This window comes from Meriones unguiculatus, chromosome 2, assembly GCF_030254825.1.
Source record: "Meriones unguiculatus strain TT.TT164.6M chromosome 2, Bangor_MerUng_6.1, whole genome shotgun sequence".
Lineage (NCBI taxonomy): Eukaryota > Metazoa > Chordata > Mammalia > Rodentia > Muridae > Meriones > Meriones unguiculatus.
In genome coordinates, this window is record NC_083350.1 from 63,922,348 (window position 1) to 63,949,764 (window position 27,417).

General features: G+C 40.3%; 1 protein-coding gene across 15 annotated transcripts in view; it reads right to left on the bottom strand.

The window, feature by feature from the left end:
* The window catches only part of Dtna (dystrobrevin alpha), a 358,988-nt gene that overhangs the window by 160,815 nt on the left and 170,756 nt on the right, over nucleotides 1-27,417 (bottom strand). For 13 of the 15 annotated variants that reach the window (XM_060377612.1, XM_060377620.1, XM_060377610.1 and 10 more), the window contains exon 2: nucleotides 23,844-23,978. The exons of 1 other annotated variant lie outside the window; for it this stretch is intronic. The gene's annotated coding sequence lies outside the window, so the exon portion shown is untranslated. Of the gene's footprint in view, nucleotides 1-676; nucleotides 861-23,843; nucleotides 23,979-27,417 lie in introns of those variants that run through there. One more of the 15 variants, XM_060377609.1, reaches the window with a different exon arrangement.

Sequence of the window (27,417 nt, forward strand, 5' to 3'; positions counted from 1 at the left end):
CATCCATAGAGTATTTACTTCTGCTTTGAATTTCTCTGGTTATGCACATACAGTTGTAATACATTAAAAAAAAAAAGAATGCAGGTAAATTGACATACACGGTAAAAACTGCTGGTAAAATGGAACTCCGAAGCTGGATGTGGCTGGCAGTCAGTATGACGCAAGAGGAGAGAAAAGGCTGCACACGGTGAGTTCACTGAGCAACCTGCCTGAGGACCTGCTTCTGCTTACATTAGCAGGAGACAGTAGCTTTGGACCAACGGCTCTGAGCAGAGCGTTTGCCAAGGACAAAAGAAGAAAATGCTTCACTCAGTCCTACACTGATCCGAAAACACTGACGGCTCTTTCTGCTTCCTTTCTATGTTTCTTTCTTACACACACACACACACACACACACACACAAAAAAAAAAAAAAAAAAAAAAAAGAAAGAGAGAGAGAGAGAGAGAGAGAGAGAGAGAAACTACAAATTCACAACGCATTTAGAACATGAGACTTTCCAGTTTAAAACAGGTGAAATCGGAGGTGGAGAACTTGGGAAGGGGGCAGCAGAAAATTTTCCTGTGCCTGTGTGGGAATGGGGGTGGGGTGGGAGTGAAGCCAGCAGTGAAACTCCAACCAGCAAGTTATGCTTCAGAGGTAAGAGAGTTCAGATCGGAAGCTCCGATTGCGCCTTACCTGGCTTTGTAGTTTAACGCACCAACATGCCCCTAATTCTTCCGCAAAAGTGCTACATCTGCTGAATGCTGCAGTTACCGGACCTTACACACTTCCACAGCAGAAACTCCAAAGTAACCTTTAACTTCAATAAAAAGCTGTGTTCATTCTTCCTCTTGTGCTCAACACAGCAATCTAATACACCTCATCATGTGGTCTGTTGCCATGGCAGCAATGAATCCAGCTGCTGAGATACAAAAGACTCTGACAAAAAGTTGCTTTTTCCCCCTCCACCCACCCCGACACACTCAGATTCTTTTCCCCCTGTATGACAAGTCTAATTTGAATATTTTTTTTCTTGCTGACTCAACTTCATGAACTAGGAAAAAGAAAGATGGAAACGAGTAACAGGTATAAGAGTACCAGGGTTCCCAAAGCATTGAAATGAACAAAATAACTGTATTCATTTTTAAATTGCCACTGAAGTCTTCAAATACTAACCCTTACCCCTTACTTCCGCCTACTAGATATTTTTAAATACCAGTAACTAACGCAGTAGGAAATATTCCCACAGCCACTTTCAAAGCATTCAAAACACATTAATTTAGTCGGTAAACAGGCTGAACGTACATCAGTACACAGGAGGTTAGTTTCAAAGCGTATTTTTTTTTTCTAATGTAAACTTTGATATCAGCTTAGATGTGGGAAGAAAAAAATACTTTGCTCCCTTCCTAGCAGCTTCTTTTTGACCCGTCTGTGGTGACAGTTTGCCAGCCAGAATGAACTAAAGTGAGCCTGGGGTCTCTGAGTTGGGCCAACAGCAATTCTAAGCCCTTCTGAGGACGCCCAAGCGCCTGCCTGCGAGGGCACAGTGAAGGGGTTAGTGAACACCTTTTCCTTTGAGGGAAGCTGATGGAGTCCCCTCAAGTCACAGTTCTTTCCTTCCCTCTGCCACAGCCAGTTGAAGCTCTGTCATCCGGGGCTGTGGATTTGTCCCTCTGGTTTTTTTTCTTGTTGCTTTGCAGCCATATTTAATATCTTTCTCAATGTCACTTATGTTTCATTATATATGGTCAGTGCATCTGCCTTCCCTCCCTGGATGCAGGATTTCTGAGGAAGAGGAACCTTGTCTCATTCGTCTTTCCATGCCCAGCAACCATTAAAATCTAGGGAAGTTGGTGTGTGTGTTTTACTCCTCAGTGCTTTGGAGGAGACAGCTCTCCAGGGCTGTGTGTCCAGCACTTCTGCCTTGCAGACTTGTCCTGAACAGTCCCTCTTAGAGGCTGGGAGAGGAGTTCTAAGGGCAGCTATGCACTCAAGCAGATTTGGGCTAGAAACCTGAGACACACACACACACACACACACACACACACACACACACACAGAAAATAAGAACATGAAGTTGGTGGGGGATGAGGTGAGGGAGATCTGAGGGAAGTTGGGGACGGCAAAGAATATGATGAAAATATATTATATGATATATTTTTAAAAGCAAATAAATATCTGTTTCTAATTCACTTCATGTTTGTGATCATGGATACCTCATGTAACTTCTTCAAACCTCTGTTTCCTCCTCTGTAAAGTTCTGCCGTCATCTAAAGGGAAATGCCAAGCATGCAGCTGAAAGCATACTAAATGCTCAATAAATTCTGGCTAGTATTATGTAGGCTGGTTATGAGCTTTTATTTGTGAACAAGAGAAAGAGTGAAAGAGACAGAACTTCCTCTTGCTGATAAAACAGCATTTTTTCAGCACAATGCACATACACTCATAATACACTCATCACTTATACACTTTATGAGTTTGGGATACAATACAGTGTCAATATAATGGACAATTTTGGGGAAATAGTGAGGGCAGCCTGTTCCTACCCACAGCATGTTAAATAAGAGCCACTGGACAGTGGAAAGTGTGAAAGGGACTGGGAAAAGAGGGTTCAGCTTGGGAGTTGATATTTTGCATACTATAATTATGAAAAAAATTCAAGCAAGGGTTATTGCAGTCTTTATATTAGAATCTTAAAAATTGCCCGTATTGGACAGGGAGGAGGACCTCCCCTATCATTGGACTGGGGGAGGGGCATAGGAAAAGAGGGAGGGAGGGTGGGATTGGGAGAGGATGGGGAGGGGCTACAGCTGGGATACAAAGTGAATAAACTGTAATTAATAAAAACAAAAGAAAATAATTTAAAAAATTGCCTCCCCCTTAGGCTGGTGATATGGCTTGGTGGGTGAAGGAGCTTGTCATTAAGTTTAACAACCTGAGTGCAAGCCCTGGATGCCACATGATGGAGAGTGAGAACAGAATCTTGAAGGTAGTCCTCTGACCTCTACTCATCACTGTGGTCAGTGTCCTGCCTACCCTACACAATAAATGAATAAATGCTAAAACCAATTGTTGTAGCCAGGCCATTTACTGGTGACACTTTTGCGAATTAAACGGAACATAGGAAATAGCCACTATAAAAGATTTCAGAACAGAAACTATACATGTTTGTTGCATTTTAAATAACTTATATGAACAGTAGCCTTGGCAAGTTCACCTTGATGTGTAACAAATGCGGTGAACGGCTCACCAACAAAGACTCTTGGCTACATTTCTCCACCGTCGTAAAACTCGGGAAATTATCAAGCAACAGATCCAAATGTGTAAGAAAATTGGCACGAAAATCCTGTTGAAGGCTGTGAGGTAAAACAGCAACAAGGGTCAAAAAGGCTGTAGAGCAGAGGGCAGATAACAACAAAAACACACCCACAACTTTTCATCGCAGGAAAGCTGCCAGAATAAAATGTTATGCCTTGTAAGGTTTCTCTGTCATTAAAAATGGAGGAAAGAGAAGAAAAGCCTCACAACAAATCAGCTGAGATTAGAATTGGCTCCGCCCCAGCCCTGACCAGTCTTCCAGTGTGGTGACTCGTGAGGATAGAAGGCTAGGAAACGTGCGCAAGAGAACATGCAAGGAGGCGAGGGCAGCCACACTGGAAAGGAGCACCCGCCAATCCTCTGCAGGGCTGTGGCTGAGGAGAGGCTAGTTCAGCCACACCGTGAATAATTCATAACCTTCCCCACGTGTGGCTGGCTGAAAAGAGGCCCTTTTACCGGCCGTGTCCATTTTTATTTTCACCAGTCTTTACCTGGTGCTTTCTTCTACAGATGGCTTGTGGGTGTCTCTCGTTGCTCTTCGTTTTGAAAAACCTAACGGCTTATCATTCACTTAGTCCCGAGGTACTGCCCAGCGCGCTCAGTCCGCCGAATAGTCCTCATTGCGTGTGAAAGCATCTTGCTTGATTTCTCTTTCCTTAAACATTAGGAAATGTGATGCCAGTGTATTTGGCTTATGAGCCGTGTTTAAAAAAATCCTTCCTCAAGCATGTTAGGATGAATTTGTTACCTCTTTATGTGATCAGAAGTTGTAAGATAACCCACCTATGTTGATGACGATCATTTAATTGCTCATAAAGAATCCAACCACTGGGGCAGAAATCATGTCTGGTGACACCAGTGATGATTAGGAAGTGACCCTCAGAAAGTCTCTTTGCCAAACTGGTTCCACAGAGGTTTGAGGAAGCCTAGGAGGTCACGTACTTTGCTCCTCCTTGCAGGGCAGTGTTTTCAATTTCTCATGCACTCAAGGTATTCACACTGCTCCTGGAGCTCACAAGTTTGAGCTCTGCAATGCAGCTCCCCCTCTTCACCCCCAAACACTGACTGTGGAAGTTACTAAAATCAAAACAAGGCAAAACAGTTGGAGTCCCTGCAGATGCCAATTTTTTTTTTTTTTTTCCAGATCACATTCTAAAACTGCCCTTTTCTTTTGAATGCCACAAAGTCCTTTATTGTTAGGGTGGTGGTTTATATTAAGTGGCAAATCTTGTTAACAATAATGCAAGAAGATTGCAATCTACGGAAGAGATTTTGCAAGCGAATACTTTCTTGGGCCACATTGAGCAGCTGACCTAAAGTGTTCTTTCAATATTAAGATCTGTTTATGCTTGATGGTTTTAAATGAAAGAATGGGGCTGTTGCTGGCTGTGTCTATTTATATGAATAGCACCTCATATGTTTTAAAAATGCACTGTTTTCTTTTGAGTTATATTAATAGGTGTATAAAAAAAGTTATTTTTTTGTCATAGAAAATATCTATTCTTAAATAACACTGTGAACTTGATGGCTTTGAATCCTGTAGAAAACTCTGTATGGGCTTTGAACCAATTTGTTGTACTCCTTTATGGGAACTGACCTCCACACTTCTGATTTTATAGTTACTTCTAGATTCAGCCTCAGAAAAACAACATACTCAGCTTTTAAACTTGACCACGAAAAGTTGTACTTCTCATCCATCTTCTCACAGAGGATATCAGTATGTGTTTATGGGAGAGTAGTTGGGAAAAAACCCCAGAAAATCGTGAAATAACATTAAGAGCACTCATAATTCAGTCCTCAGATGTAACCAATATTGATGCTATTTGTTTTTCATGTGCATGTAGTTCTTTAGGTATTACTTGGGACATGCTATGACTTTTTTGGGCCAGGAATAAGGGATTATTTGAAAGTGACTGCATTTTGTTGTTAATTTTCTTTCCTTTCTTTTTAAAGCTTTTTTTTTTTTAAATTTATTCACTTTATATCAAGATCATAGTCCCTCCTTCCTTTCCTCCTGGTCTCCCATCCTCCTTTTTCTCCCATTCTCCCTCCCCTGTACCTCAGAGAAAGGGACTCCTCCAGCTCACCGCAGATCATCAAGTTCCATCAAGACTGAGCTAAATCTCTTCTCCCTGTGGTCTAGGGAGGTAGCCCCGCCAGGGGATAAGTGATCAAAAAGCAGGTAACAGTCCATGTCAGAGATAGTTCTTACTCCCCTTACTAGGTAACCCATGTGAAACCTGAGCTGCTTATCAGCTACATCTGTGTAGGAGAACTAGTCTATGCACGGTCCTTGGTTGGTGCTTTAATTCCTCTGAGCCCTGATTAGTTGATCTGTTGGTCTTCTTATGAGGTCCTGTCACCTCCAGGTCCTTCTGTCCTTCCCCCCACTTTTTGCCCAATGTTTGACTGTAAGTCTCAGCATCTGTTTCGATCAGCTGCTGGGTGGAGCCTTTCAGAGGACAGCTATGCCAGGCTCCAGTCTGAGCAGAGCAGAATATCATTAATAGTGACAGGGGTTGGCTCTCTTCCAAGGGGTGGCTCTCAGGGTGGGCCAGGCATTGGTTGGACATTACCTCCATCTCTGTTCTACCTTTATGAATGCATGTGTTTGTTTTTCCATCAGGGTCAATCCATACCAACACCTCTGAGCACTGTATTAGTTACTTTTGTCATTTCTGTTACCAAATACATGACAAGAAGCAGCTTGAGGGAGAAAAGGCTGAGTTTGGCTCCTGGATCCACAATTACCATTAGGGGTACCAAAGGATCTGCTTGTCCCATCCTCCCCAGCACAGGGATTACAAACATGGGCCACACCACATCTGTTGCTGTTTCGTTTTCTCAACTTGGTTCTGAGAATCTCACTTAAGTCTTCATGACTCAAGGCAAGTGATTTACTGACTGAGCTATTTTCCCAGTCCCGTGAAACCTCATTCTTAGAAGAATTCCTTTTCTTGTTCTGAATGCACAGTGCTATACAGATCATTGCTTCAGTTTCCTCTGTGAGCCTTATGCTGAATGAGGCGCCCTCCTCAAACACAATGAGCTTTAACTTCCTGTACTAGATACAAAGAAATAGTACTAAGATCTAGATGTGGAAATAAGAATACAGGTAAAGAAAAATTCAACGTTAGATATTAATCCACAAGAAAGAATATAGTAAACTGGTTAGATAATGGGTAGATAATTTAATAAGGTCAAAGTTGGCAGAATGCTTAGACAGGAAATCGCCCACATAGAACCCTCACCATGCTTGGAAAGCATTTGTTATTAAGATCTTAGGTGTGTTTTTCCATAATGTTTTACTTTGTGTCTAGTGACTTGGAGTGCAGAGAACCCACTGTTCTCTGTAGGAGGATGATGTTGGTCCCTCCCAGCAGAGCTGTTTACTAAGATTCCGTGTAGGAATGACAGGACCTACTAAGCGTCTTCTTTTCATAACTACACTACCAAATGGCAGGTGACTTATCAGTCAGAAGGCAGAAGGAATGGACTTTATCCGTCTATTAAGAAAGATGTGTGTCTGTACCTGACAGTGAGCTGGAGGAGACTGAGAAGCCAATGCAAGGTTGTGGGCTTGGGAAAAATTAATTGTTGTTGTCAACCATGATAAAAGTAAGATTTCAGAAAATGAAGCAAGTTGGAAAAAAAAGGAAGTCAATATGATAGGATAATAAATAATTATGAACAAACAGAGATTGACCAAAAATAACGGATGGGTCGTACAGCGGTTAATAGGGAAAAAGAAAAAGACAAGCATATGTTCTTAAGAATACACAGAGCAAAATTACTCAAGGAGGAGGACTAGAAAGCATCCTGAAAGAAATGTACACTATGGAGAAAATTGTGTGAATGGAAGCTACTGGCAAGCTAATATCTGAAAATTTGCTTAATATACTTAATCAAATTCCATCATTAGAATAAACGTAAAGGCATTTTTCCTCTAGAGTTTGTATGGTTTGACCCACACTCTGAATGTGGGGGTACTTTCAACCTTTCTGAGCGCCCATGGCAATTGTGAGAAGCCACTGTCACCTGATACTACAGAGGCTGATCCACCGTGCTGAGGAGCACACTCGGGTCAGTTGGGAGGCACGGTGCTCGCACCACACGTCAGCCTGGCCAACTCCTCACGAAAGCAATGCATTGTCTTTAGAACCTCATGGGGACATGTGCAGTGGGGAAACTGGAGAAGGTAGAGTCGTGAGTGAACAATGAACAGGAAGAGAACTGAAACAGGAGCCTGTCAGGGAGGCTCTGCAGCTTTTGAAAGGATATCGATGAGTAAATAATGGTGAACAGGTGTTCATCATTTCTTATTGAAGCCAACACAATCTACCTTGGCCAGGTTAGATACCAGAAAGGACATCCTGATGTAATAGTAGACTTCTGGCTTATAAACGTGCAGCTGGAAAGACATTGACACATGTTAACATGAAGAGTGCCTTTAGAAGATAGTGGCCAGTTGTTTTTGCCATACAGATCACGTAACTTAACATTTTCAAAAAGGCAAACGCAGATAGGGAAATCCTCTTTATTATGTGCTATGGTTTGGCTTGCCCACCTGTAGGTTTGTACACTGGGGGTGGGGGATAGGGCGAGAAGAAAGAGGGAGGATGGTATTGGGAGGAGACGAGGGAGGAAACCACAGCCAGGATACAAATTGAATAAATTGTAATGAAAGATAATAATAAAAAAGAGAAAAAAAACCCCCACAAAACAGAATCTTGAGCACAAATACTGTTTGCTTGTGGGCTTCAAGCTTCATGGTATCTCCTTTGTTTGTCTATGTGCTGTATGTGTATATACCTGTGTAAGTGCACATATGTTCAGAGGTACACCTGTGTGTGTACGTGGGGGAGGGGATGTCATATGTATCTCTTGAGGCCAGAGGACAACTCAGATATTATTCTTCAGGTTCTGTCCATTGCCAATTTTTGCAGCAGCGTCTCTCACCAGCGCAGGCTTTACCACGTGATAAAAACTTTCTAGTCAGTGAGTGTCAGAGATTTGTTTGTCTCCATCTCCCCAGTACTAGGACCCCAAACTTTTCCCATCATATCCTGATTTTTACTTCGAGTTTGCAAGGACAACACATCACTCACTGACCAAGCCACCTCCCAGCCTAGCCGTGATTTCTAAACACAGCAAGAAAATCAGAAAATAAAATCAGTAAAAATATCTCTAATAATTTATAACCCCACTAGCCAGAGTTAACGTTAGAAGGTTACTTGCTATTATCTGTCCTTATACAAACATGTATGTTGATTGTAAAACGAATGGTTAATTTTGAAATTAAATAATCCTTTCCCACCGTTGTTGAAGGGATAGACTAGATATCATTACCTAACTTGTAATGTTAATTTTGAGTAATGGTTCCTCTCTCTCTCCACAGTAAACTTGGTAAGATTCTATTCTCGTGGGAAGAGAATGCAGCCATTCTTTGTGAAAGGCTATAAAGGTGTGCTTATTATGGTTTGTACATTATTAGTTGAAGTGAAAGGGTTAGCAAGTAGGCCCAGGGAGAGTGCGCATATTGACACTCTGGTTTTAGAAGTTGGATACGACCAAGGAAAGCTGAGTATTGACATTCTGGTTGGGCAAGGGTAGTCGAAAACAGAACCAGGAAAGCTCCCTTTGATGGGAGAATAGGCTTTAAGACACAATGTCCTGGGAGAAAAAAATGAAGAATGAAAAAAAATGAAGAAATCAGGATCCTTTCTGAGAGGGAACCTCACAAAAGCTAGAGAAGGGATGGATGGAGAGTGGGCCAGGTCAGAACAGGCGTCAGAAAAAGAGACGGAAAAGTGTGGTATGAGAAATGAATCTGAGACACGGAAGCCCAGCCCTCAGCCTACGTTGTCTGGGTTGGAGCCCATCAAGGAAAGAGAACGTGCTGTAGGACACAGAACCTGTGAAATCACAGTGAAACACAGAATGCTGTCTTTTCACACCTCCTCACCTCTGCTCCAAATACCAGTTACAGAAAGCTCACGAGAATCCTTAAGCCATAAACAAGTTCGTAACCCCCAGCTGGAGAGTGTCAGACCAGTCATATGAGGCAGAGAGAGTGCTTGGTCACAGGGATCCTTGCTATCTGGAAAGACACAGGACTTACTTGTTTGATAATTCAAAGACTAAGATTAGCAGCCATGCTCTTTCCCTGCAGGAAGGAACACAAAAGGCAAACCGAGAGGAAAAGAGAAACGTCATGTTAGTGAGAAAGGGACTTTTATGGAGGGAAGGCCACCTAATAGTTCAGGAAATCGCTTATTTTTATTAATCTTGTGCTATAATTTAGAATTTGTGTCCTTTGTTGTGTTGTGGTGTTTTGACTTGTATCTCATCAGAAAAGGCTTTTATGATTGTCCTTTTTCTTTCTAAAACTACAGCATTCTCTCTACATTGACAAGAGTTTCTCTACGGCATCTCATGCCTGTAGCCCATATATGCCTGTGATCCCGGCATTTGTTGATGTGGCTGATGTGAGAAGAATCGCCCTAAGTTTGAGGTCAATCTGGGCTATAGGAGAAGAGTCTTTCTCTAGAAAAATATAAGGACATGTAATGCATGTGTTGGTTATGTACCCAACCCGCATTCTCTCTCTTTTTTTCTCTGTCTTCAACTATAGATCTAAGGAAACTGTGTACGCCAATCATGGGAAGCCAGTGTCATGTCACTGGAATATGAAGAAAAACTGCTGTGGGATATATATTGAGATGAATGTGTGACGTTTCACTTGTGTGTCTACTTAACTGGTACACTCGACCCACAGGTTTTGGTCAAATACTATTCTGAGTATCTGTAGAGGCTATTTAAGAATGAGGTAAACATTTGATTGCTTTTTCCCAGTGTTGACTTTGCTCATCTAATCCCTTGAGAACTGGAACAGCATAAAAAAACCAACCAACCAACCAATCAAACAAACAAACAAAAATAAACGAAGAGGAGAGAACAGTCTTCTCTGCCTGATCATTGGCTTTTAAGTTTTGACATCTGTCTCCACTTCCCGTTGAACATAGATGGAACTCACACTGCCAACTCTTCTGATTTCTCAGGAACCTTAGGTTACAAGTTGGCAGACAATTCTCCATAATTGCGTCGGTCATTCTTATTAGCACATCTTTCTTTCATTTTTTCCTTTGAAATATTTATTTTTAAGAAGATAAAACTTTTTGAAACATGAATTTATTCCAGATTAGATAATAAATGAATAATTTACAGAAATAATATAAATAATTGCATATAGAATGTCTAAGGAGACAAAGATAGAAGCATTACTCTCTATTAAAATTATTCCCAACAAAATCACAGAAAATAAGAAATAAACATTTTCCTTGCCTGACTTATGTCATACAGTTTTCTTTCTTTTTTAAATTTATTTATAATAAACTATATACAGTAAGAACAATTATAAAACAATCAGTAAAGTCATGTATTTATAGTTTTACAGTTAGGCTTAAGTTGTTTAGGACTTAAGAAAATATTTTAAGCTCTAGAAAGATTTTTTTAAGTTGATAAATACAAGATATAGAAAATGAATTAGGTACAAAACTTTAGACTTTCCTAGATAGGAGAGACAGTATTTTCTTCAAGCTTGCCAAGTACAAATGGGCTAAACATTTTGAATGTAACTTTTACAGCACATCTTTCTTTAAGTGTATGTCTTTGTCTCTACACGTGTGCATATTCGTTCTGTTTCTTGGAGAACCTTGAATAATCTACAAGTCATGTTCCTAGAAAAGTCATGTCCAGGGCTAGAGAGACAGCTTAGTGGTTAAGGGTGCTTTGTTGCTCTTGCAGGAGAGCCATGTTTGGTCCCCAGCACTCATGGTGAGTGGCTCACAACTGCCTGTCATTCCCACTCTAGCCATCTGACATACTCTTCTGGCTCATGGACAGCCACTTGCATGTGCATGAATGCACACGCACACATACACAGACATACACACAGAGAGAATTTAAAATATATTTATGAATTTAAAATAATTCACATCTACTAGAAAACTCAGAACTCATTAAGAATAGTCTTCAAGCTGGGCATGGTGGAGCATGCCATTAATCCCAGCACTCAGGAGGCAGAGGCAGGTGGACCTCTGTAAGTTTGAGGCCAGCCTGGCCTACAAGGCAAGTTCAGGACAGCCAAGGCTACACAGAGAAACCCTATCTCAAAAAAACAAAAACTAAAACAAAACAAAAGAAAGAAAGAAAGAAAGAAAGGATAGTCTTTAAGAAGCAGGAAGAATCATAGTGAGAGCATGAAGACTGAGACATGCAAAGGTCAGAAAGCCAAATGAATATGTATGCATAGGCTTGAATGATGCAGGCCCAAAGAAAACTAAAAAGGGGCTAGTGGGAAAGATTTCTTCACCCAGAAAAGGATCACAAGAAGAAATGAAAATGTTGTCACGTTGGAAGAATGGTGACTATCCAACCATGGAACACTGAGGCACAGGATGAGCCCATTAGAAGCCTGCAAAGAGAGAACCAAGCTAACCATAGAAATGCTGTAAGGCAGATGCTAGACCAAGTGAAGCAGAAGGTCAAGGGAACTACAACTCAACAAAGTCATTCTTTGAAAATGCTGCCTTTGTCTTTTTTTTTTTCTTCGCGCTGTTGATGGGGGCAGAGCGGTTATTTGCTATCTTTTGGTGAGTGCTGTCTAAAGCGAGCTGCCCTCCTTCCTGTTTTGTGACGATGGACACTTCCTGGGTTCTTTGCTCACGAGACAGGCAACAAGTGGCACGGTAAACTACTCTGACAGGAAGAAGTAACTGCTCAACCCTTTGAGTACTTGGATGGCATTGTACCTCCTCCAATGTCTGCTATCTCTTACCCCAGGATCTCCATGTATACATCAAACATTGGAGGCAAGATGTGGCCTTTTGTTTTGTCTTATGTGCTAGAGATGGGATCTCATGCAGACTGGGCTGCAATCCTCCTGCCTGTAGCTCCCAGGCTACAGGGATTACAGGCATACACCTCCACACATGGCTGCTTTGTCTTCATTTTCGTTCTTAATTTCTTGTCCTGAAATCTCATTTTCCTCATCAAAGCTACCTTATGAAATGTGCTTTACATGTTTTTCTCTTTTAAAGAACTCTTTGTTTTTGTCTATAACCTCACGGCCTTTACTCTAGCCCAGGTTCATATTCACTTTAGGAATAATGGGCCACAATTTACCGTCTTGTCAGTATGCACATTTACACACACATTTTAATACAAGCATCTTGGAGACCAAGGGTTTTAGGGAATACAGATGAAGGGACATGGCGACCTGATAGAAGCTGAGTTTGAGTCGTCTTTGCTCAGATTCAGTCCTCTGCTTGTTGATTGCCTGGCCTTAAGGAAGCCATTTAACCTGCCGAGCACACCCTTCAGCATCCCCAAGCAATGTAGGATGACACGCTTAGTGGAGTAGAGCCAAGGATTACATGGGTAACATGTAGAAAGTACCTGGGACTTCTGTGCCTGGTGCAGAGTAACTGTAGCTCTAATATTTCTGAGCAAAACTTCTCAAACTTGGCAATGTCTGTAATCTGGACTCTTCAAAGCATAGTAGGACATTTATCAGTATTCCAGCCTATGCCCTCTACTTGTAGCCTGCCTGCCCCTAAGTATGAGAATAAAAATATCACTGGGTATTGTCTAATGTTCCCAGAGGAACATTGGAACATTATTATAGACGTCATGCGGTCTATATGCCGTGCTTGGACAAGAGTAGGGAGACTTCTGAACAAGAACTAGGGCCAGATGGTTTTCTGTTCTCTCTCTCTCTCTCTCTCTCTCTCTCTCTCTCTCTCTCTGTCTGTCTCTGTCTCTCTTCCCCGACCGACCCTGAGTGTGTATGTGCGTGCATGTGAATCAGAGTTCACACAAATAATCATTATGCACGGGCAATGTTGTAGAGCTATTTCACCAAAATTGAAGCATTCTTTTCTGGAGACAGGAGGGAGATTCACTGGACTCTTACAGTAAACAAGATCCAAGCCTGGGAAAGTTTGTAAAACCTCTGAGACTCACAAAGCCCCCCTCTAAAGGAATACATGCAGTAACAATTGATGCTAGGAGGGGGCTCTGGGATTGGGGGGGACACTTGCCCCCCCCACAGCTTTCATGAGTTGTAGCTTATGCTTGCGCAGGTTTCTGGGAGGCACTTTGCTTTCAGACACATGGTCCATTAAGTAATCCCTATTCTCCCAGAAGTCATCCTTGTAAGCTCACTGGTCCACTGCAGTGGACTGGAGAGGAATTCTATCTTTATTTTGTTGTCTGTGACCTATCTGGGGTGAAGAGATGTTTGTTCTCATCCACACACACATACAAATTCATTAAATGGGAAAAATTTTTTCTTTTTTGGTGATTTTTTAATTTTAATTTTTTGTTTATTACAATTTGTTCACTTTGTATCCCACCTGTAGTCCCCTCCCTTGCCTCCTCCCAATCCTGTCCTCCCTCCCTCTTCTCCTCCCATCCCCCTCCCCCAGTCCACTGAAGAAGAGGTCCTCCTCCCCTTCCATCTGACCCTAGCCTATCAGGTCTCATCAGGACTGGCTGTATTGTCCTACTATGTTGACTGGCAAAGCTGCTATCACCTCAGGGCAAGATGATCAAAGAGCCAGTCACTGAGTTCATGTCAGAGACAGCCCTTGTTCTCCTTACTAGGGAACCCACTTGGACACTGAGCTGCCATTGGCTACATCTGTGCAGGAGTTCTAGGTGCACAGAACCTATGAATGATCCTTAATTGGAGTATCAGCCTCAGAAAAGACCACTGCGCACAGAATTTTTGGATCTGTTGCTGTCCTTGTTGAGCTCCTGTTCCCTCCAGGTCTTTCATCTTCCCCTTCTTTCATAAGATTCTCTGCACTCTGCTCAAAGTTTGGCTATCAGTCTCAGCGTCTGCTTTGATACCTTGCTGGGTAGTGTCTTTCAGAGGCCCTCTGTGGTAGATTCTTGTCCTGTTGTCTGTTTTCTCCCTCTTCCAATATCCATCCCATTTGCCTTTCTGAGTGAGGATTGAACATCTTACCTAGGGTCCTCCTTCTTGCTTAGCTTCTTTAGGTATACAGATTTTAGTATGATTATCCTATATTATATGTCTAATATTCACTTATGAGTGAGTATTTCCCATGTGTGTCTTTCTGCTTCTGGGATACCTCATTCAGGATCATCTTTTCTAGTTCCCACCATTTGCCTGCAGATTTCATGATTTCCATCTGGGCTAATACCCAGAATATATAAAGAACTCAAGAAGTTAAAAAGCAACAAATCAAGTAATTCAATTAAAAAAATGGGGTACAGAGCTAAACAGAGAATTCTCAATAGAGGAATTTAGAATGGCAGAGATACACTAAAAGAAATGATCAGTGTCCTTAGTCATCAGGGAAATGTAAATCAAAATGACCCTGAAATTTCACCTTATACCCATTAGAATGGCTAAGATCAAAATTTCAAGTGACAACACATGCTGGAGAGGATGTGGAGAAAGGGAAACCCTTCTCCATTGCTGGTGGTAATATAAACTTGTACAACCACTTTGGAAATCAATCTGGTGCTTTCTCAGAAAATTAGGAATAGTGCTTCCCCAAGATCCAGCCATACCACTCTTAGGCATATATCCAAAATATGCTCAAGTATACAACAAGGACATTTGCTCAACCATGTCTGTAGCAGCATTATTCGTAATAGCCAGAAACTGGAAACAACCCAGATGTCCCTCAACTGAGGAATGGATACAGAAATTGTGGTACATTAACACAATGGAATATTACTCAGCAATTAAAAACAAGGAAATCATGAAATTTGCAGAGAACAGTTTCTTGTTAAAAGAAAAATCATGTCCTCTCCAAGAAGTGAAGTTTTGGCTTTTGGTTTCTCTTCCTCTTCCCATGCCTGTACTGGGGAAATGAAACCACCTAAGCTCATCAGAGTGGAGACTGAGGGTTGAGTTATGTTCCTGTGCTGGTATTTCTTTCATATCTTATTTTTGCTATAGAAAATAAATGATCATTATTATTTCAGATCAATAGTGGATCTGCGACTGTTTTCATTAAAAGTGAACACTTTCAACCTTTCGGATGTAAAACATCTAAAGAAGAGGTGATATTCCCTCCTGGGGCTTTGAGAGCTGTTACCTCCATGGACTAACTATTCCAGATACATAACAACAGCCACGACTTTCTCCTATTAAGCTCACAAGCACTCTTAGGTGTGCACAGCTGCTTCCTAGTTAAATCTCTCTTTTTTTTTAACTCATGTTTTCCTTGTTTCACATTGCTTTTTAAAGCAACAGCTTTTTAATACAAATAGACAGGGTAGAATGGATTCACTTTACTGCTGTGGCTATTCTCAAAATGTCTACCAGATCAGAGAAGGGCATTATGGTAAATGCTCTCGTTTTTATGATTTGATGAGCTATTCCTGAGGAAGCTACTGCTTTCCTGCTGTTACAAACATCTGGCATTGCTGAGTGTAGACTAAGTTCACAAGGATGAAAAGAACGTCAGCGTTTTGGTCATCCACAGATGTACTACAGACCCTGACTGGTTACCTGCCAACCATAGCTTATTGCAGATAATATACATTAAGCATGACCTCTGGATATAGATATGAAGGGGATTCTGCATGTTTTCATGAGAAGGCAATCATAGGCTGTGTAGAGTGACATCAGAAACATCAAAATCTGAGGGTCCTCCTATCCTTCAGGAGCCCTTTGTGCTTGCAGGTTACAGCCATATACACTGAAGCCTTAGAACTAGGGGACATAGAAGTCATTTCTACAACAGGGAGGAGTTCCTACTCAGGACCGAGTTACAGGAAGTCTTAAGCTCTCATTTTTAGGTATCTTATTCAGCTACCACAAGAAAGGACAGGAGAATCTGGGAGCAGATGGAAACGCTCTTTTAGTAGGGTATTTCAACTTCAGAAGAGAAGCCACGTGACCCTGGGGCTTCTTACCTACTAAGAAAACATGGGATAATCAGAAAATGTTTTCATACAAAAAAAAAAAAAAAAAAAAAGACAGACATCCTACTCCTTTATGCAAATGGAGTGAGAAAGAGAGATTCTGTAACTATTTATTTGAGTCATCTGAAAACACACAGTCAAAATTGTTAGAAAATTGTTAGAAATTCCCAGAACTGAGAATTTTACTACAAACATGCTTGATTCACTTGAGACAATCTGAAATTAAGAATATATTCATGTGATCATTTAAGATTTATTTATTTTTAGTTTCTGTGTATGGGTGTTTTGCCTGCATGTATTTCTGTGCAGAATGCAGAATGTGCATGCTTGATGTCTGATGAGGCTAGAAGAGGGCCAGAACTGGAGTTACAGAGTGTAACCTGCCAGGATGGTGCTGGGAATTGAACCTGTGTCCTCCACAAGAGCAGCCAGAGCCCTAAAATGCTGATCCAATGTTATAGCCTTATACACACCTTTAAGAGCTAATAGTATCTTTAAATCTAGGGTAAGTTTTATTTTCATCTTTACAAACAAAACTTCCACAAACAGTCATAGATATTCACTTTATAAAGTTTCTTAAAAAGAAAAGGGGAAGAATGAAATTCTTTATGTGAAAGATCCTGAGCCCAGGGTTGATGCCGGGAAAGTTAGCCTAAGTTTCTAAAAGGCCACAGCTTCAGACAATGTCATTTATAGACATGTGTGTATAGAAATAAAGGAGGACTTTTACACAACAAGGTCTCAGAACCATGCTGTGCTGCCTCTTAAAACTTATTAAACAGTCATGTTTATTTTAACATATATTTACTTGCTAATAAGAAAGTATCTATAGGCTTATAAGCAGCACCATTCTTGGAAATATTATAAATGTGTCTACCATGCTTATTCTTCTTACAGGACCCAATGTAAAAACTGACTTAGGGGGACAGTTTGCTATAGAAGAAAGAGCATCTTTATCAGAAAGTGAGGTATGTTACCTCACTTACTGGACCCTTAGTTATTACATTAGAATATCGAAAACAAAAGCAGCTAATTGAAAGGCTAATTATTAAGTCACGAGGTGCATGGACCATTTGCTTCTGTCTTGGCAGATGGCCACAGTCCTCTCTGGGAGGTCTTCTTTGCAGGTTGAAACCCTCTTCTTCCTTTACAGGGGCTAATAAAGCTTTATAATTGACTACATTGGGAACATGCAAGTTCATCTCCAAATGGGAGACTTCTTGACTCTCAATAAGCTAGAAAACAAGGTCACATTGAGCTTGGCACAGGAGTGTCACAGAAAATGAAAAGATCTGGCATTTATCTTTTATGAAAAACTAAGAAAGACAAGAGTTAAGATGAGAAATTAGAATATGATCCTGTGAATAACTGGAAGAAGACTGCTTCTCTTTTTGTTTTCTGTACTAGGTTCAGATCTGGAGCCATCACAGAGGCTTGTAAATCATAGGTAAGAATGGCAACTATTGGCCGCAGAGGGTTCGTCAACAGTGTCTGTGCAAGAGTAGCAGCCACGGCTCTATAGGATCTTTGTGTTGCTGAAGAGTGCATTTAGATAAAGGGACATTTTGAGAGAAGTGTGGATGTGAGCAGAGTCGGAGCAGAAGAACCTGTGCATATAACATAAAGGCACGAAGAACACAGCTTAAAAGAGATAAAGATGTTCTTGTTCTAGCAATGATCAACTGTTAGGGAGCAAGAGTCATGAGTCCCACAAAAATATACTGTGCCTGTGTAATGGAAGTATAAAGAACACAGGACACAGGTACTGTTCTGTGGTTGATGGAGCAGCTGAGGCCATTCATGGATGGAAGTCAGCAGGTAACAAGATCATGGTATTGACTATTCATTAGCTATTGATTATGTAGCAGGAGTGATGCTTTGTTGTCATGGGTATGATTTCTTAGCTCCTAAAAGGAAATGAATGCATCTTTTTTAGGTGCAGAAGTTCAATAACTTGGTCAAAATTTCACATTTTTTAAATGGCATAGGGCAGCAACAATATCTTCGAAATATTAACTTAAGTGTAAAGCACTGAAGAATAGAAATGAATAGACCTTAATGAAAATGAGAAAGCTGGTTTTGGTAGTTTTAAAAAGAAAGAGAAAAGGGACTCTGTGCTTAATGCACAATGCTTAAGACACGGGAGTGATCTCTTCATATTGGTGTACTGTAACATGATACTACTTAAAAATCATAAGCACGCTTTTGTGGTTTAACTCACCTGTGGGTTATGTCACAGAAGACGGACTAGAATATACTCACAAAGTCCACAGGCTTAGAAGCTAGAATGTCTGGGTTTGGGTGCTCTATACCACTTACCGGAACTTGGCTAAATTATTAAATCTTCCGGAGACCCAGAATTCTCACATTCAGCACAGGAGACAAGAGTGATTCTAATATAATGTGATTAAGCATGAAGTTTTATATATATAATATATATATTTATATATATATATATATAAAGTTTTATATATATAATCAGACAGCTGATTAGTACTGGGCCCATATATATATGGGCTGTCTTCAACTAATCAACAGGAACTTATCCAGAAACTACCTATAGTGTGCCATACATACTATGCTAGCTTATAGGGTTACAAAGATAGATAAAGAATAATTTCTATTTTGAGATACCACCTACCTGCACAAAGATAAGACTTTTTGGTTCAACCTCATTATACTACCGACTCTATCATTTTTAGAACATTTTCCTGAACTGTTTTTGGAAACAGTGATTTAAAAAAAAAAAACAAAAAACAAAAAACCTCTATCAAAATTTGTTCTTCAGTCCAAGAGCCAGCACCTTTATCCTTGCTGTTCTTCTCTTCCAATGATGCTTCACTACCATCTGGTTGGCCCAGGTGAGCTTTGACGTTGGGTGTTTCCCACTCTAGGGAACTTTATGAAATCAGTAATGATATTTTTGTAGCCTTCTGTCACATATGAGTATCAATCATTCCAAAGCCAAATGTCTATACCATTGCCCAAGTTGTGCTCACCTGGCCGATTTTTTAGACTTAATGTACTATGTGGCATATTTTATTAGTAAACATGTTTTTTTAATATCCAGCTGATTTTTTAAAATTAGCTGTGTAAAGTCTCATTTTTATAATCTGGATATAAATGCTTGTGATTAGAATTTTCAGTATTTTACCAAACTAAAGGAAAGATTTGCTTTGGGAATATCAATTATTTACTGCCACAGAAACTACTCAGCTCTGTGCCTTTCAGCTTCAAGAGTACGAGAGGGCCCAAGCACTTCTGTTTTGACTATGATAACGTTCTCTGAAAGGATTCTAAATTAGAGAGTTCACAGTCAACACTAACACTGGTTGAATAGATGAAAAATATTGGTAGAAAGGACAGTGTGTCCTTTTGACGATAACCACAGTACATTAAAATGGAGAGATGAGCAGTTGTGATAGCCTCTAAGATAAGACAGAAAAGAAAATGTCTACATAAATAAATGAGAAGGAAATGAGAACAGCGAGGTCCTTCCATTTAACAAAACGAAGCTAGGCACCAAAATGATCAAGTGAGCAGATACTTTAATACCAGAAGAGCCTGCGAGAGGGCTTGGGTGGTGGAGACAGGACAAAATCTTTACCTTTTAAGCAAGACAGACACTGGCCTCCTGACCACTTAGATCTTCAACATATTTGGTATTTAATATAGGAACTATTAAATGTTCAGATAATAAAAACATCTTAAGGCAGCAAACAGCCGCTATGAAGATGGAGAAGTCAGATTCAACTTGTAGGTGAAATCTATGAATAAACAATAATGAAACTTTAATTCTAGATGAGGCTATGCCCTACAAAGGTGTTCTCATGTCAAATAGTGCTTATGATAGCTGAACATTAAATGAATAAATATTTAGAGTATTCTTAAGGCTTTAAAACAATCTTTCCATTAGTTTGGAATGGAAATGGGAAAGGTAACAATAGTTATTTTTAACAGCAACAAATTTATGCAATATTCTATAGCTAGGTATATAGTTTTAGATATATTAAGTTGTTTTTTTTTTCATTGTCCCTATTTTTCATTCTTCAAGACAAGATAAAACACAGCCTAGAAAAGATACCTGTAAAAGATACAAAACGTACATAGAATTTTTTAACAGAATAATAAGAATACAAACAACTCTATTCAAAAGTGGGCTGGAGATCCAAATGGCCATATCTTGGAAGACATCATACAGACGGTAAAGGGGCACGGGCAAGGATGCTCCATATTGTCTTCTGCTAGAGAGTTGCTAATTAAAAACAAAGTCACACAGCCATTGGAATGACCAAGATTCGATACACTGACAATAACAAATGCTCTTGAGAGAAGAAAGCAGCAGGTTATTTGTTGACAGCTGGTAGAGAGGCAAAGCAATACACAGTCTCGTACTATGCTAAACATATACTTCTGCAGTCCATTCATCTTGCTCCTTGGTATTTACCCAGGTGAAACCAAATGCCGCCATCACACAAAACCCTGACCGTAAATGTTTATATTACAGTTTTCTGTAATTGTGAATAGATGCACACAGTGTGGTACAACCAAGCATGAAGTATTATTCATGCTGAAATTGAACAGGCCTTTGGGGCATGAAAAGATAGGGAGAAAGGTAAGTGCCCATCACTGAGTGAAGTAGGGCAATCTGAAAAGGCTGGACATCCCATGATTTCACAGTGACAATCCAGAACCTGCAAAAACTCTGGGTCTCCTACAGATACCCAGTGGCTCTAGTATGCAGGAAATGTTTTTAGGGCAGTGAAACCGAGTAATCCACCAATGTGGACACACGTCGCGTGGTTCTGTCCAAAAACTGTCATGTTCACTAATGCACAGAGTGGATTGTGGCAGTGAGTCAATGCAGATCGATCGATTGTTTCTAATAAAGACCTTATGGTGGTGGGTGGTGCTACCTGAGGGTGCCATGGATGTGTCAGGGCAGGCAGGATATAGGCAAAGCTCATTCCCTCTTCCTCTGCTTGTTGGAAACCAGAAATGGCTCTAAAATAGCAATTATACTCACTTTAAAAGGAATGATTCATAACCACAGCACACAATGTGTGATTGTATTGATGAACACCCAAGAGCAGCCAGTGGTGATGCAAGCTATGATTTGGTTCCTGCTGAGAGAACTGACTAGAAGGGTTGTTCTTCTCAAGATATTGGTCACCTTCTACTCCTTGATTTGACTGATAACAAGCACCTTGTAAATATTGATAGAGGTTCATGTTAGTGGTGCCATTTTGTGTCTGTAATATATCCCAAAGTCTTAGTATAAAGCATGTGTAAGTCAAGGGGGAAAAAAAAAACCCTAACTATAGCCTTAAATTTGGTTTCCTGGGAATCATTTGTTTTCTTAAGGGGTGGGATGGGGGAGAAGAAATTCATTGCTCTTACATTTATAAAAAATAATCAAACATTGATGGATTAGTTATAACTTAGTCTAAAAAGAGAAAAAGTATTTAAAAGAGAATTTAATCTAGTGAAATAGTGACACAATGGATGGGAGACTTGGGAACTACGCTGGCGTCTTAGTTACTCTTCTGTTAGTGTGCAGAGATACCGTGACCAAGGCAAAGCATTTAATGTGGATTTCATGGATGGCTCAAGAAGTTTAGAATCTATGATCATCATGCTGGGAAGCATGGCAGCAGGCAAGAAGACATTTTGCTGGAGCAATAGCTTACTTTTTGAGATAACAACCAAGAGGCCAAGAGAGCAACTGGCATGGTATGGATGTTTGAAAACTTCAGACCCGCCTCAAGAGACAGTGACACATCTCCCTCAACAAGGCCACACTTCCTAATCCTTCCCAACCAGTCTCATCGACTAGGGACCAAACATTCAAACACACGAGCTTATGGAGCCGTTTTCATTCAAACCACCACAGTTGGGGATTGCGAAGCAACCTCATGGTACAGTAGCAATAGAAAGCTATAGACATTGACATTCACAGTTCTTAAGGAAAAAGGAAGAGGTGGTTTCACTGGATGTCAGGGTTAAAAGTCACGTGGGGAAGCTGGTGCCGATAACTGGAATAAGTTATAGGCCAACAGGTGACAGTCCCCATTGTAGACAGCACTGGACAAAACGAGAAATGGCGCTGAAGATAAAGATGGATACAGACAGACACAACTGCAGAATAAAGAGCTCAGAGACACATTTCTCATTTTGATTTTCTTTCCTAGAATAAAGGCTACATGAGGCAAATTGATTTTGAAATGTACTCAGATTAGCTCTTGGGAATTACAGCAAACAAATCTCATGAAAATAAAGGAAATCACGAGGTTAGCTCTAAATCTAATCTCAGTAAAGAAAATTCATACACAGTTAAGAATACGGGAGAATCTTTTGTTTTCATTTTGAAGTTAATCAAAGTAACAAAGGGTATCTTGGTGCCTGGAAGCAGTCTTTTTGTAACGCACATGATTTTGATCTTTTCTCTCATTTACTTAAAGTGGATGAAGACTCTAAATCTGAATTTTAATCAAAGCTGTTTTTAGACATGCCATAATGTCACTTTGACTTATACTATATTTTCACTGTTTTTAAAATGATTGAACAGTTTTCACTTGCGTGATTTTTAACGTGGAAAGGAAGCACAGACACCTATTGGATTAGACTTAGGCAATGATAGGTACCCTCTCAGTCGCATTGCTTAGTTAAGAGCTAGACATGATTCTGTTCTGATGTCCTGGACATGGCCACGCCTAAAAGTAGATAATAAAGCAAACACTACTACTTTGAAAGCTGGTTTTAGGCTGCAGTAGGAATTCACAACATGAGCCCCACTCAACTTTCTGATTCTCCTCTGTCCTGCCGAAGACTAACAACAGCACATTTCAGGAAAACTCTATATAACTAAGTGGCTATCATTGCCTTTTGTAGCACTGAAGGGTCATTACATTTGCTAATCCAACATTGATTTGTTTTATTTTTTTATTTTATTTTACTTCATATCTAGACAAAACAAAGCTCTCTCAGTTTCTCTCTCTGTGTGTGTGTGTTTTAGTGTATGTAGCACTGCAAGATTTAGTTTACCTGACCTTAATTGCTCCCAACTTCTAATTTAGACATTATAAAATCCCCCAACAGGAAGCTTCTAAAATTACTTAGCTCAGACACTGACATGCTAGTATGCCAACGTAAGTAACCACTCCCACTTTCTTTAGGTATATGTCACTATAACCTGGATGTCTGCTACCTCATCCTGATAATAATAACAAAAGTAAAAAAAAAAAAAAAGAAAAAGAAGAAAAAAATAGGTAATTTCTAGAATAGGAGCTCTATTCTATTCAAATAGACTGGAACTATGTATATTGTTTAAACTGTTTATAATTGCGGGTTTTTCTCCATTATAAGTCATTTCTCACCTAAATCCAGTTCAGATAGTTTCTGTGAACAGGAAGAAAGCAGAAGCAAAGAAATAGTCTTTAATGGGAATTCAGTGAAAGGACAGAGCTGAATGAGAGATACTGATACTCTTTAACCCCGTTTTTATGCAAAGAGGAAAAGCACACTTTGAGAGATTAGACATGCTGGTCCTGACATTGTTGTCGCAAGCACTCACCTAAAACGCAATGAAGAAACAGCATGAGCTTTGCAGAACCATCTATTTTGTTTTCTTTGGAATAGCAGTTGGTTGTGGCATTTGCAGACTTCCCAAGTGCTTCCAGGGGCTTTCAAACCCTAATTCTCTGTAATTCTGTAATGAAAAAAAAAAAAAAACACACCTGTATTGAGCTATTTACAGTAACCCATTTATTTTAGAAACAGGGGCCTGAGTTAAAAGTTCCAGAATGTAGGCCTCTTACAAACCCTTCTACATTATTAACAATTTGGAATACCCTCCTAAGAAGCTCATCTTTCATTTACCCCAAGACAAATGGACTTTTATTCTAGCAGATCTCTTACAGAGGAGGATGGCCAGGCCTGGAGGCATGAAGTCACCATCCAGGATAAAGCAGCTGGTTAGCAACGACCACGGGTTCTTAATATAGCCCTTTATTTTCAGTTGATTAAGAATGAAAAATGAGAGAACATGGGTTCTTCTGTTTTCTGAATAGGCAATTTTCTAGAATACTGCACCATCATAATTTCTACTAAAGCCAAGGAAATTGCTGCGGAGGTCAGATGTCTCAGAATAACATGTTCTCGGAGAGTGTAAGCTCCAGAAGTTTTAAATAGATATTCCACAGGAGCTGACAAAACAAAGGGAGCCTTAAGTTTTTTTAATAATCCATATGGTTATTGTGATACAGAATAATCATATATAAACAGTAAGCAGTTCTTGTCTCTGAAAAGTGAGTGTTTTTCAGAGATTTTTGTTTTCTGAGAGAATTTACAGATTAGGAATAAGAGAGAGGAGCACCCAATGTCTAAGGTTCCCTGAGCCTTGCCCTGGGAGTGACCCAGGTATACTACATGCATCTCCACCAATATCTCTTCCCAACGTTTTTCTCCACCTCATTTTCTGTATCACTTTTTTCTCTGTCCATGGCTGACATTATTACTCTAGGTGCCTTATGATTGGAGCATCAGAAATCTGAAGCTCTGCAGTCCATGCATTCCGATAAAGCAAGGGAGTAAAGAGAAGGGCAGAAAGTGTGTAATGAGAGTGCAGATGGAAAGGGAAGGGGAGAAAGGATCCCAGAGGATGTCGGGTGCCTTCTGTCCCCAGTGCCAAACCTCTAATTTCCTCTTCAACTTTCTTTTTTCTTTTCTTTTCTTTTTTTTTGAGTAATTATTTATTACAGTTTATTCACTTTGTATCCCAGCTGTAGTCCCCTCCCTTATCTCCTTCTACTCCCACTCTCCCTCTCTCTTTTTCTCCTACCCACGCCCCTCCCCTAGTCCACTGATAGGGGAGCTCCTCCTCCCCTACTATCTGACCTTAGCCTATCAGGTCTCAACAAGACTGGCTCATCCTCTTCCTCTGTGGCCTGGCAAAGATGCCCACTCAGGGGGAGGTGATCAAAGAGCCAACCACTAAGTCCATGTCAGAGACAGCCCCTGCTCTGACCCACATGGAGACTGAGCTGCCTGTATTCTACATCTGAGCAGGGGTCTAGGTCCTCTCCATGCATGGTCCTTGGTTAGAGCATCAGTCTCTGCAGGCCCCCTGGGCCCAGATTTTTTGGCTTTGTTGGTCTCCTTGTGGGGCTCCTGTCCCCTCCCTCCAGGTCTTTCTATCTCACTCTTCTTCCATAAGATTCCCTGCACTCTGCCCAAAGTTTGGCTATGAATCTCAGTATCTGCTTCAACCCTTCTGGGTAGATTCTTTCAGAGGCCTTCTGTGGTGGGCTCCTCTCCTGTTCTTTGTCTTTTCCTGCTTCTGATGTCTGTACTGTTGGTACTTCTGAATGAGGATTAAGCATCTTCAATAGGGTCCTTTTTGCTTTTTAGCTTCTTAAGTACTATAGATTTTAGTATGTTTATCCTATATTATATGTCTAATATCCACTTATAAGTGAATATATACCATGTGTGTCTTTCTGCTTCTGGGTTGCCTCACTCAGGATGAGCTTTTCTAGATCTCACCATTTGCTTGCAAATTTCACGATTTCCTTCTCTTTAATTGCTGAGTAGTTCCATTGTGTAAATGTACCACAATTTCTGTATCCATTCCTCAGTTGCGGGACATCTGAGTTGTTTCCAGATTCTGGTTATCATGAATAAAACTGCTATGAACATAGTGGAGCAAATGTTCTTGTTGTATGGTTAAGCATCTTTCAGATATATGGCCAGGAGTGGTATAGCTGGATCTTGAGGTAGCACTTTTCGTAATTTTCTGAAAAAGCACCAGATTGATTTCCAAAGTGGTTGTACAAGTTTACATTCCCACCATCAATGGAGGAGGGTTTCCCTTTCTCCAAATCCTCTCCAGCACATGTTGTCACTTGAGTTTTTGATCTTATTACATTCTGAGTAGACACAATCTGGCATTATTTGAATTTAATGGGTTACCCCAGTTGAACTATTTTGCGATTTTTCTTGTTTTGTTTTCTTTAAGTACATGCCTTAAGTATTTTTGTGAAAATTGGTTTTTGGATGGGGTAATAGTTTCCATACATTTGGAAATTATCTACATATTAAAATATAATTCCTGATCTCATTAAAAATACTACTTCAAACCACAGGATGAGGAGATAAATGGAAACTTACAGCCCACTCTTGCATTTTATGTATAACTCATGCATATGCATGCACACACACACAAACACACACACAATCACATATTTCATACTCACACACAGATACTTGAGTTTATACATAGCTTTAACTGACAATGTAGTGTCACTAATGACTTCTAAGGGTCCTGTTTCTGGCTATTTCTCTTCTCCGTAGGCTGAGTTGCTTTGCACGTTTGTTTTTCTCTTTGGTCTTTTGTCACCTCTGATTGCAGCAGACTCAAAAGGAGACCAGGCAGCATTCACCTGGAGTCGCTGTGTTGAAGTATCTCACAGGTGGCTCACCTTGACTGAGATTCATAGCTTTAATAAAACTTCTACTTTGGATGATATGCTGATTGCAAGATAGCTTTAGTATTTTCCATTCTTCTTCCACCAAGAAGTGGCCCTGCTTCAGCCTGCATCTCAGGGACAGTGATTAAATACCAGTGTCTAATGTAGCAATAGATCCATCTCTGCTATTACTGACTTCCGGTCCCTGTGGCTCACCCAGCATGTGCAGAATTGAATGCAGACAATTCTTTTCACTCTTGAACCAGAGAGTGGCTTCCTCCTAAGTCACTGTGAATTAAAGTCATCAATCCTATTCCCTGGTATGCTGAAACCTTCAGGACATTGAAAAACAGCCTTCCCACATGAGCAGTAGGTAGAAATAGAAAATGATACTTTCTCTCTTTATATTTTTATTTAAATTATAGGTCAGCTAACTTAAATTCTAGGTTGTCTAACCCAGAAGCTGAGACATTCTAGTGTGAGTAGAAGTTAAAATTTACTGTTCGGACATCAAATAAAAATACTGTCTTCTGCTCTGGAGAGATGTTTCAGAAGTTGAGACCCTTTTACTGGTCATGGAGAGGCTCCAAGTTTAGTTTCCAGAATCTGCATTGGGGAGTTCACAAACCCTATAACTCAAGTTCAGTGTGATCTTATACCATCTTCTAACATCTACAGGCA